Source organism: Symsagittifera roscoffensis, chromosome 8 (assembly GCF_963678635.1).
Source record: "Symsagittifera roscoffensis chromosome 8, txSymRosc1.1, whole genome shotgun sequence".
Classification (NCBI taxonomy): domain Eukaryota; kingdom Metazoa; phylum Xenacoelomorpha; order Acoela; family Convolutidae; genus Symsagittifera; species Symsagittifera roscoffensis.
In genome coordinates this window covers 23,315,936-23,328,488 of record NC_087069.1, presented here as the reverse complement: position 1 = coordinate 23,328,488, position 12,553 = coordinate 23,315,936, and the positions used below count along the sequence as shown (strand labels likewise).

The 12,553-nt window shown below is 35.3% G+C and overlaps 1 protein-coding gene across 1 annotated transcript in view; it reads left to right on the top strand.

The window, feature by feature from the left end:
- Positions 1-12,553, top strand: part of LOC134853297 (adenylate kinase 9-like) — a 570,635-nt gene that overhangs the window by 453,197 nt on the left and 104,885 nt on the right. The window lies entirely within an intron of this gene.

The window sequence follows — 12,553 nt, the reverse complement described above, 5'->3', positions numbered from 1 at the left end:
TTTGTCAAACTGAAAACCTGGCGGCTTAGAGGAAAAAGAATAAAGATTGAAACAAGATGTTTTTCTTCTCTCCCCTAGAGCAATAAATCAGCATGTTGCTAGATCTATTAAGACTAAGAAATAAAAGAGTAAGACAGGGGTTAGTATTGTACTAAGGAGTTACACGAACATATCCAGCCAAAAATAGACAGCGTGACAAAGAGACGGTGTACTCTATCCGAAATTACTTTATGAAAAGGACACTATGGAACCTACCTCAAAACTAAGGGGACTGACAAAAATGCCGTTTCAGACAATGGGGACCAAATAATCCGTATTCAGAAACGGAGGACCATGTTCTAAATTCCGTGCACAGCATAGAATACATCAAATAGTTTTGAAAACTTTGGGTCATCAAAAATATGTTGTCTTTTTTAAAAAAAAAACGTACTGTTTCTCAATGTCCATTAAAAATTGCTTAAAAAAAATTATTTCAAAGTTTTTAAAAATGAATTTCTGGCTTCGAGTACGGTTATTTCTTTTTATAGCATAGTTTTTTTCATTGAATTTTATCTCATCTCAGATCGGTGTCTTTCATCATTTAAGTTACTTTTTACCCATACGTGTCATTTTGTTCAAGAATTTGCTCAGATTATGCACACTGACTTCCCGTACCTATTAAATGTTCTAATTCAGATCTGAAAGAATCTTTTTCAGATCTAAACTTCAGATCCGAAAAAGGCTGTGAAGTGTTAAAATAACGCTTGGATACTTAAGGTATCGGTTATTTCAGATCAAACTTCAGATCTGAAAATTTATTTTTCTTGGTTATTTTAGATCTAAAAAAAACAATGATTCTGGCTCAACTATTGCTATTTTTGATTTTGATAGCTTCTGTTTTCATATTTCTGATTTTGATAGCTTTTAACAGAGTTGATTAAAACATTTCATTCGAAAAACTTATTTGTTTGCTCAAAAATTTAACAAAATTAACAAAGAGTTTCTCAGATCTGATTTCGGATTTGAAATTTTGTTTTTCAAGATTATTTCAGATACAAACTTCAGACCTGAAGTTTTCAAATTATTGTCAAGATCTGAAAAAAAAAGAATTTCCGATCTAAGAACCAACATCTGTTAGAAATACAGAACTTCAGATCTTGCACAGAAAACGCCCTGTGTACGGGTTTGCCTAGGACTGTTTAGTAATTTAAGTTAAAAAAAAACGTTAAAGCCTAATTACCCAGAAAACAGCTTTTTTTGACCGCGGTTTTTTTGCTTTTTCTCTCACGTTTGATTTTCAAAATTTAGAAACTATTTTAACACCGTCAAAGTGCACTGGAACTTGCATTGCTGATTGAACTATCAACTTTGATCTTTATTCTTTTTCATACTTTTTATCTTAACTGCACGCATGTAGCCATAATAATATGTTGAAATTTTTTTAAATATAAATGAAGGGGGAAAGTGCAGAAGAGCCTTAACCGAATATAGTTTAAGCAATATTCTTGAACAGTTTTTCAAGTTTTTGAGATATAGTTAAAACCAAATTAATGACCTTATCCGACTCTTTTCCAGTTTCCCACCCCTCGCGTAAGATTGCAAAATTAAGCTGTTCAAAAATTGTTCACACTTCTTTTTGCCTGTTTGAAATGTTGTAAGGGTTGTTCACCTGTTCATGCTGACACATTTTGATGCAACTTATAACAAAGGAATTTTTTAATAGACTTATATTTTTTGAATTTCAGAACACATCAAGGGGGACTGGAAAAGAGCCCCATTCCCTATTCGCTCAACAACTTTAACAAGCTAATTGGGTCTTTAGCATCATAGCCTACCTCCTCCGAGAAATTACATACCCAGAAACAAATTTCACTGCTGGGTGCTAGCTACAAGCTTTTTGTTAGACGACTGGAGTCAATAATGGGAAAGACCCAGATAATTATCTTGGTCGCCCATCAATTTTCACTCATTTCAGAACTTGAGCATCATATGAAAAACTTCATCTAAAAAGGCACAGATTTTTGGCCATTTACAAACACAAGAACATCGATTTTGCCATTAATTTCTCAGTTTTTTTAATGTAAAGAATTGTGGCAAAAGTTTGTTGAATGAAAATTATTTTGATGCTTCGGCCCTTTTTGAGCGTCTCTGAAAAAGCGCAATCAATTTACTTTGCTCTTCAGACTGTCTCACGCGCAATGCTGGAAATCAGTCCATGTTCAAGACTCAAGGTCACAAGCAAAGCAAAGCAACTTTGTAAGAGGTTTCCGATAAAGCGCAAATTCACCGATGTCGTCAACAAATTCGGACAGACTAAATTTATTGGAAAGAGCAATTTTTCTATTCTGACTGACTATGCATTTTTGTTTATCCAAAAAACTATTCTAGAAACTGTTTTCTCATATTGAATTCATGTGCTATAGTTGTTTGAAACAAAGTTGCGTTGTCATTCAAAATGGAAAAATTCCTCTTTCTAGTGAATCTTGTCGGTCCGAAGTTGTTGACGACACCAGTGACTTTGCGCTTGTCGGAAAAAACAATTGACTTCATTGAAAAAAAATTGCGTGCCGTTGAAGAGATGCAAAAAAAATGGGACAGACAAAGTCTTCAAAAAGATTAATCAGTTTTAGGCATTTTTAGCAAGCAAAAGCTAATCTGGCTCATTTCTACCCACCTTTCAAAATTTCTACTTTTTATAGTTGTTCTTCGTGTGATTTTGACTAAACAGGCAATGAAAAATTGTAGGGTATGAATAACAAATATTCTGGAAAAAAAGTACCTCAATTAGAGAAATTAAAAACAAAAAATTAGTTTTATTTTCTAACTTTAAGCAATAACTACTAATATAACATCATCTGGAGTGCGGCCAAGAAAGAGACATGCCATAAGCTAGACAAGTCCTAAGCCAATCGGAATAGAGTTAGGAAAAAAGTGCACCTAATTTTTTCCTTTATCGATTCTGATTGGCTTGCGACGTGTGTATTTTACGTTCTGTCTATTTTTTGCTACGTAGCCAATCATCTGTATAAACTTACTCAGCAGAAAAAATTTTTTTGTTGTTTTTAAAAACTAGTAGCCACCAGATTATCAAGCAAATGTAGTATTAGTTAAAGTGAGAAATTTGCGAAGAGGGTTGTTTGGAAAAAGGTTAAAAGCCAAATATAAAAGGAAGAACCCAAATTTAAAACAAAACATTGTTTTTGCTTCATTTTAGTTGTTTACTTTTGGTTATTACGTTTATTTTTGCTTAATTTTCTAATTTTTGTTCTTGGTTTACGTCAATTAGTTCATGTCGTTTAGTTTTGTGCAATCTTCAATTATCTCAATTAGGATAGCATTCGAGCAAATATATATTGCAGGTTGCTCCTTCACCACAATGGTAAGGGCCATCCGCCATTGTACATGGTTTCCTAGCACATAAGGAATCAATCATGGAGCAGAATTGTCCAGGGGGGCAGTCACTGTAATCCTCGCATTTCTTAGGACCCCTCTCCTCCACCGCAGCTGTTTGCACTTGAGTTACAGCGATGCAGATGGCAATTAAAACATACACGTGCATTTTTGTCAACTTTCAAAAGAAGTGATTTTCATTTCAAAATGGTTCGTAGATCAAAAAAATAGAGTTCAAGCCCTCTTAAAACTAGATATTTATGTGAAAAAATTTATTGACAGAGTGAACTGAATTGTTTGTGCATGACTCATAAAGGAATGGTGCTTTATTTTTTTACTTTTACGATGCAATTTCTCAGCTTTTTTTTTGAGAGCTTGGCTCCCCCACTCTTGAATTTCAAGTTTGAAGTACTCTTTAATCTCGTCATAATGCATTTAAAACTGTCATGCTAAACAAACCAATTTTCGTGACCATTGTTGCCCTTCATTCTCTATGTTTAATCATCACGGGCTTATACCATAATGACTTGTAAAAGAACTAAGGAAATTTAAAACTCGAAACGTGAGTGGAAGTTGGAAAAGAGCCATAGATCATTTGACAATTCATAGCGAGAGAAACCAAAGCCGTAACTAATGTATTTTCGGCTCTTTTCCATTCCCCCCTGTTAAATTACAAAACAGAGATGATCAAAAAATGTTCACACGGCAGTTTGCATGTTAGAAATGTTGTGAAAATTTGTTCAGCTGTTCACGCTGACACGTTTTAATGCAATTTATAACATTGAAAATTATTTTAAAAGGTTTTTCATGTAATGAATTTCAGAAAAAATGAAAGAGGGGGACTGGAAAAGAGCCGTATTTTCTGGTAAACGAAAAGCAGTGTGTGAAAACAGTAAAGAGTAACCGTGTTTTGGGCGCTATGTTTTGAAATGGATATACTATGCAGTATTGTTTTCATTTGGCGTAATTGATGACAATAAAGTCTGATTTTAATTATCGAAATTTATGGCAGTTTGTTATTCTTGATTGACATATTCTGCCTCGTTTCGGTTCTGAGTTAGATCGGTTTTGAGTGGCTGGCTTATTGACAACATCTCATTCCATACCTAAATTATCGGGGCTGTTTTCCAGTTCCCCCCCTCAAATTCAATTTTGAAAAGCTTGGCTCTTTTCCACTCCCACTTTCAAGCTACCGAGTTTTATGTTTGTTTTACGTGTTATTACGGCTAAATGCGTGATGTTACGCTGTAAAGTATGAAGAACAAATCTGTTCACAGTTGTCGATTTGTTCACCACGCCAAATTTCATTGCATCATAATAACGTTAAATAAGCTTTTAAAAATTGAATTTGAAAAGGGGGACTTGAAAAGAGCCAAAAGCTTATTTAACGTTGTAATAATGCAATGAAACTTGGCGTGGTGAACAAATCGAAAGTTACATCGTTACTTATGCTTGTTATTGTAACTAACGCCGTAATAACACAAAAAAAACATAAAACTCCATATTTTGAAAGGTGGGGGAAAGTAGAAAAGAGCCCTTATCGGAAACTACTAGTCAGTAAAAAGTAACGAACTGTGATATGTTTCGGATAATAAAGCAGAATTCAGGTAATAAAATGCGCAAAACGAAAACAATAATAAATTAATTCTAAAACAGCGCCTGTAATATTTGTGAAAATTCTTCGATTTTTCAGTTTTTTTAACTTTTTTCACCCACTGTTCTTCCTTTACCAGAAAACTCATTAGTGTCGAACTTGGTTTCTCTTACTATGAGTTCTAGCGAGAGCAGCCTTGCCCCTCATGAGAACGAAAAATGGTGAGTGGTCCCAGGTCAGCCGGGTTAGCTCTCATACCCAGTAACTGCTCCTGCCCGGGTTGTCGGAACATATTTCTGTCTCGTTTTGATTCTGAGGTAGATCGGTTTTGGGTAGCTGGCTGATTTAATCCGTACAATTATTTACTTTAATTATCAGAAAATACAAAATAATGAATAATAACGAACTGCCAAAAACTTCAGTATTTAAAATCGAAACCCAGCGTCATAAAATACGCCAAATGAAAATATTAACGCATAGTGTAAATCAATTCTGAAGCATAGCGACAATTCTATGACTTGTGGAACAACTAAGGAAATTTAAAACTCGAAACGTGAGTGGAAGTTGGAAAAGAGCCATAGATCATTTGACAATTCATAGCGAGAGAAACCAAAGCCGTAACTAATGTATTTTCGGCTCTTTTCCATTCCCCCCTGTTAAATTACAAAACAGAGATGATCAAAAAATGTTCACACGGCAGTTTGCATGTTAGAAATGTTGTGAAAATTTGTTCAGCTGTTCACGCTGACACGTTTTAATGCAATTTATAACATTGAAAATTATTTTAAAAGGTTTTTCATGTAATGAATTTCAGAAAAAATGAAAGAGGGGGACTGGAAAAGAGCCGTATTTTCTGGTAAACGAAAAGCAGTGTGTGAAAACAGTAAAGAGTAACCGTGTTTTGGGCGCTATGTTTTGAAATGGATATACTATGCAGTATTGTTTTCATTTGGCGTAATTGATGACAATAAAGTCTGATTTTAATTATCGAAATATATGGCAGTTTGTTATTCTTGATTGACATATTCTGTCTCGTTTCGGTTCTGAGGTAGATCGGTTTCGAGTAGCTGGCTGATTGACAACATCTCAATCCATACCTAGATTATCGGGGCTGTTTTCTAGTTCCCCTCTCAAATTCAATTTTCAAAAGCTTGGATCTTTTCCAGTCACCCCTTTCAAGCTACCGAGTTTTATGTTTGTGTTACAAGTTATTACGGCTAAATGCGTGATGTTACGCTGTAAAGTATGAAGAACAAGTCTGTTCACAGTTGTCGATTTGTTCACCACGCCAAATTTCATTGCATTATAATAACTTTGAATAAGCTTTTAAAAATTGAATTTGAAAGGGGGGACTGGAAAAGAGCCAAAAGCTTATTTAACGTTGTAATAATGCAATGAAACTTCGCGTGGTGAACAAATCGCAAGTTACATCGTAACTTATGATTGTTATCGTAACTAACGCCGTAATAACACAAAAAAAACATAAAACTCGATATTTTGAAAGGTGGGGGGAAAGTGGAAAAGAGCCATTATCGGAAAGTACAAGTCAGTAAAAAGTAACGAGCTGTGAAATGTTTCGGATAATAAAGCAGAACTCAAGACTTAAAATACGCAAAACGAAAACAATAATAAATCAATTTTAAAACAGCGCCTGTAATATTTGTGATAATTCTTCGATTTTTCGTTTTTTTTTTACCTTTTTCACCCACTGTTCTTCGTTTACCAGAAAACTCATTAGTTACGAACTTGGTTTTTCTTACTATGAGTTCTAGCAAGAGCAGCCTTGCCCCTCATGAGAGCGAGAAAAGGTGAGTGGTCCCAGGTCAGCCGGGTTAGCTCTCATACCCAGTAACTGCTCCTGTCCGGGTTGTCGGACCATATTTCTGTCTCGTTTCGATTCTGAGGTAGATCGGTTTCGGGTAGCCGGCTGATTTAATCCGTACGATTATTTACCTTAATTATCAGAAAATACAAAGTAACGAATAACAACGAACTACCAAAAACTTCAGTACTTAAAATCAGAACCCAGCGTCATAAAATACGCCAAATGAAAAAATGAATACATAGTGTAAATCAATTCTAAAGCATAGTGACAATTCTATAGCGTCATAGCGAAACACTTGTGCCTGAAAATTAGTTACGACCTTGATTTTTCTCGCTATGAGTTTTAGTTTGATCAACCTCGCACCCCATTAGAGCGCGAAGATTAGCCGGGTCGGCTTTTATATCCAGGAATTGCTCCTGTGCGTTTCGGCGGACCATGTGCGTTTCGGATCTGAAGTAGGTCGGTTTTGGTTAGCTGCTGGCTGAAAACATCTCTTTCTATACGTAATTTACCTGTAAATATCGGAAACTACAAGTCAACAGAGAATAACGAACTTTGGTATTTAAGAGCAGAAATCTAAGTAACAAAAAACGCAAAATGAAAACAAAATAAACTAATTCTAAATAAGCGCCTGGAAAATTCGCAAACATTGTTTGGATCTTTCAGTTTCTTAATTTTTTTCGCACATTGCTCTTCGTTTCCCAGAAAATTCAATGTTTGCGGCTTTGGTTTTTCTCACAAGGAATTCTAGTGAGAACAACATCGAATTACGAAAAAAGATGTTTAGCATCCATGATGGAATATGACGTTCTATAGCGTTTGTGAGGGTAATCAAGTCAGCTGTTGCATAGATCTTCATAACTGATCGTAATGCTTTTGCCTAAAAATTTCTCAATAAGAAAGCAACTGGGCTTTTTTCCACTCCCCCCCCCCCCCCGACATTTCCATTTTTTTTTAAATAATTGTTTTATATTTAAATTTGCTTTTTATGTAAAGTTACGACGGCTTTTTTCCTTTCTCCCCACCTCACACGAGCCTCAATTTTATGGTGCAACAAGTGGGTTTAAAAATGAAGACCAAATATATTTGCCATGGCCTTGTTTTTCGTATGCCAATTTTCATAACAATCGAATATTGTCAACAAATTTTGCAGGTAGGGAAAGGAGAAAGAGCCGTTACGGCGTAAAGAATCTAGAACAAACGTGCTCATATCAGTTGGTCTGTTCATCATGCAAACTTTTATTACATTACGGCAACTTAAATCTAGTTTTTCAAAACTGAATTTTGAATGTGGGTGGAAAGTGGAAAAAGCTTGCGCCTGATGTGAAAAAAGGTCATTATTTTCTGCTTCCTCTAGATATATATTTTTTATAAAATGGCTCTTTTGAGCTTGTCTGGGAACATACATTCAAAATGTTTTTTTTCTCGAAATGTCAAATGATATTTGGCTCTTTTCCATTTTCCCCTCAGGTTTCAAACACGTGATCATTAAACAGAAAATATGAAGATCAACAATGTTCACAAACGTAACTTTGTTCAGCATGCCAGTTTTCAATGCACTATGGCAAGGTTGAACGATTCTGCAAATTTGAAATTCAAACGTGATGGGGAAAGCCATGAACTCAGACGCAAAACAACTATGGAAATAGAAATTTGGAAATGCGTGTGGGGGAGAGGAGTGGAAGAGAGGCCTAACCTAAACCCGTTAAAACTTTTTAAAAATTTAATTAGGATTTTCAAAAAAATTATTTGAACAATTCGAATTTCTTGGAACAGGTGATAGAAATAATTCGTAAAAATAATATTATCAAAACGTGAAAATCATTGCAATATGAGGATGATAGTTTACTCTTTTGCAATCACCATAACCGTGTAAGCGCTTCTCGCCATGGTTTTTTTGAGAGTATTGTCAAAAAATATCTCGAATTATTCGTCCCCGTTATTTTAAGATAATACTGACAGATTGCGCTAAACGGAATTTTTGATTCGAAACCATCCATTCAAACTTCTCAAAACTTATTCAAAAAATATCTAATATTAATCCTAAATTTTTTTTCGGCTCAAAATTATTTTTTTAATCCGGGGTTGGGCTGAAGGCAAGGCGGACTCCCCTCCCAAAGATTCGACTACCTGGCAATTCAAAGGGTCTCCATTTTGGTAATCTTTGAAGATATCCATTATTGAATGATGAACCTTAAGAATTTCTAAACGTGACTAGGGCGCCATTTTACATTAATCTTGACCGAGAGAGCGCCAAAATACGCGATTTGTTGGTGATAAAACTCTAGAAAGTGCCTGAAAACTTATTTCCTTCTTTTTCAGAAAAACCGGATGCGGCAGTAAAAATTTAGCTAAAATAGGTTCGTTTTAAGGATAAGAGGAGCGCAGCGAACCAATTTTGTCATTCAGAGAAGAAACTTGCGAAAAAATTCAAAAAAATTTTGAAACTCCGCCCACAACTCGAGAAAATCATAATACCGCCCCTGTTTTTGATCATTATAAATGATTAAAAATGTGGGTTTGTGGATACTGGACACTTAAAAACTGATCGTACACAATCCAATAGTGGAGTATAAATAAAACTACTTCCATAGTATTGAGTTAGGACCGAGTTGGTTAACTCATAGAGTAATTTCGGATAGGGTACACCGTCTGCTCGTCACGCTATCTTATTTTCGGCCGGATAGATTCGTGCAACTTCTTAGTCTAATACCGATCCTAATCTTACTCTTATACTATCTAGTCTCAGGTTGTTTAACTAGTCTCTGCTAGGCTCAATAGATCTAGGGTATACTGGTTTATTGCGGCTGCTGAAGTGCTCGGGAGAGTCCAACTAATTTCTAAGTTAAATTCAAATCTCTCTGGTGCTGAAATTACAAGTAACTTCAGCACTTACAAATAAGTGGGTTGTTAGTTAGATGGATCATGATTGGTTAATATTAAATACTTTACATTGGTAAAATATCTAAATTATCCAATCATAAAATGTAGTCTAGATCAGGTTCCACCCATCCGGGTTTTACAGAGTTTTTTAGAATAGTTCTTCTGCAATTCGAAGGATGGATGATGGACGTTGGTGTTTGGCGAACATCTTATTTCTTCTGTCTCCTCTTTGTTAAAGAAGTTCCAGGAAGCTGGAGTTAGAGACATAAGACGTTGTGTCTTCTAGTGACAACGACTAAGTCTTTGCAACAAACTCAAATCTGATTTCAGAATGGTTTGCTATGTCAGGTTTTTCTGTTCTGCGTGGAGAACTTCTTTTTTGTCTGATCTAATTTGGGAATGGCGTGGAGATTGTGCGTGGAGGGGATGCCTGGTTACTCGGATCTGTACGTATACTTGAACATCGAGGTGGTCATTGGTCTAGTTCAATGAAGTCCTTTTCTGCGAAGTCAAGTCGTACTCTAAATCCTTTGAGTTGTGATTGTGAGTGGCATATCGATTGTGGTTGGCCATTCTCTCTCGAGCGTAGTGGGGTCGTTTTGTCTTTAGATGTTCGTCCTTGGTGTTGTATTCTGATCTATGTATTGCATAATGTAATTTACATTTTATAAAACATTTATTAGTTTAATATTTTTTAATTATGATTTTAGTTAGTTGTTTTCACAAAAGCTTTTTGTTTTAGTTCGGTTATTTTGAAGAGTTACTCACACTTGAGTAGCTCTTATTAAAAATAGAGGTGTGGTCACAAAGCGTGGATGTAGCGCGGTGGGTTAGGCCGGCTATAGAGCATGCTCAGGACGTCCTTCCTGGTGGGTTAGGCCAGGAGTGGGAGTATGATTTCATGCGGTTTTTGTGAGGGGTCCTGTTATGTGACAACGTTTTATGTTGGGTTTGTTGTGGTTTTTCTTATGTCTTGTTGGTTATGTCCTTTTTCCAAAAATCAAATTGTTCGTGGTATGGGTTTGTCTTTCGACTTTTTTGTGTTTTATTATTTCTTTCTTAGACTTTATAATAGTCTTTAAAAAATAAATTATCCAGTTTTAAACTGGGTCAATCCGGTTTGGGTACCGTTGGTTTCCTTTTCTTAGTCATGCTGTTATTCTATGATTTGTGGTATTTAGTAAGCTGCGTTGGTTAGTTTTGTTTAGTATATGATTCCTTTCCAACCGGGTTAAAGGAAAGTTTGAAACATGTTATTATATGTTAGAGTTGTTGAGTGTGAAAACTTGAAACTGAAATTCATTATTTTAAACAATTCTTCGTGGGCGAGCTGTGCGAGTGTGGATAGAATTTCTGTGCGAATAAATGAGAATATCAAAAGGTTAGTACTGCATTTGCATTTTATTAATTTATTGCATAGAATTTGGAAATTTACTGCTAGTTTATGGGGGAATTTTAAGTTACAAATTTTCATCATAATTAGATTTACTGCTTGTGGGGAAAATTTTAGAAATGAATTTACTGCATTGTTATTAAATTTATAAATTTATAAGTGTAAGAGATTAATAGAATTGTTGAAATCTGTTTGATGAAATTTGCGATCTTTATTTGTTTTTTGTGGTTTTTGTAGGTGATTGTCGGATGAAGACTAAAAATCTAAAGAAAACATGGATAAAGAATGGTGAGTTTTTAATATTTTAATTAGTTAGTAATATTCATTTAATTCATACTTACCTGTTAGTCGTCGGGGAAAAAACCGTGGGGGAAGATGTCGTGAATTAGTTCTGAAGTTGTTAGTAGTTTAGCTAAGATGCGGATGATATTTTTAGTCTGAAGCAGTGGCCAAAGCAATTGAAGTGCCTTAATAGTGGTTAGTTCTTCAGTGCCAACTGCAAACTCATAAGGTGTGTTTTGGATTAGATTATATAATTTGTGATTGAATTTAGTGTTGTGGATGAATTCTAAAATTGGGATTTCTATAGGTTGTACAAACTCGTGCGGGATAAGGAAGGGTCGGGATTCTTCGGCGTTGAAGGTCTTGGTGATGGGACAGAAGATGTACATTTGGGTTATGGGATCATAATTGCGAAGAATACCATGAAGGTTAGTATCTTTAATGCAATATGTGAAATTTAGGAAAAATGGTGAAGTGTATTTGGAATTAATGAATTGAAAACGATGGTGTGGTTGTCTAGAAGGTGTGTGTAGGTCAAAGTGATTTTGGATGAAGCGATAATAACTATATGTGTGGGTTTGTTTAGTGCGCAACATAATATCGTGTGAGCAGTGTAAATCTCTTTCGTGTGGTGCAAGGAAATGAAAGGTTAGTGAAAATATTTGGAAGCGTTCTTTAAAACTTTCGTATGCTTGTGTGTCTGTTAGTGCTTCTGAAATAATGTGATCAAACTTTCGGTCGAAGATGTTTAGTGTAAATATATATGGTGTCTTGATGAAAAATTTCTCGGTAATTTGTGGATTAGCGAAGCGATCGTCGTCTAAGAATTGATCTTGGTTAGCTCTGATGATGTTGTGATCATAGTATTCGAGTGTATATTCGTTAGCTCTAGGTGCAGTGTGTGTTTTTAGTGATTTTTTATATCCTACGTAAGTAAATTGTCTAGGTGTTAGTGGTGTAGTGAGTCGATATAGCATGTCCGTATTTCGCTCTATATCGATGTGAGTGTTAGATAAAGGTAAGCAAAGAGGGTTAGTAAAATGATAATATGAGGTCCAAGAGAGAGTGGGCATTAAAACGTATTCATCTACAAAGTTGCGTGTTTCGTTAGTGTCGTGGGGGGTGTTTAAGGTGTATTGTGGGAATGAGGGTAAGGTGATGGCTAAAAATTCTTTTGTGTTAGTATGCTTGGGGTGGTTGATGTATT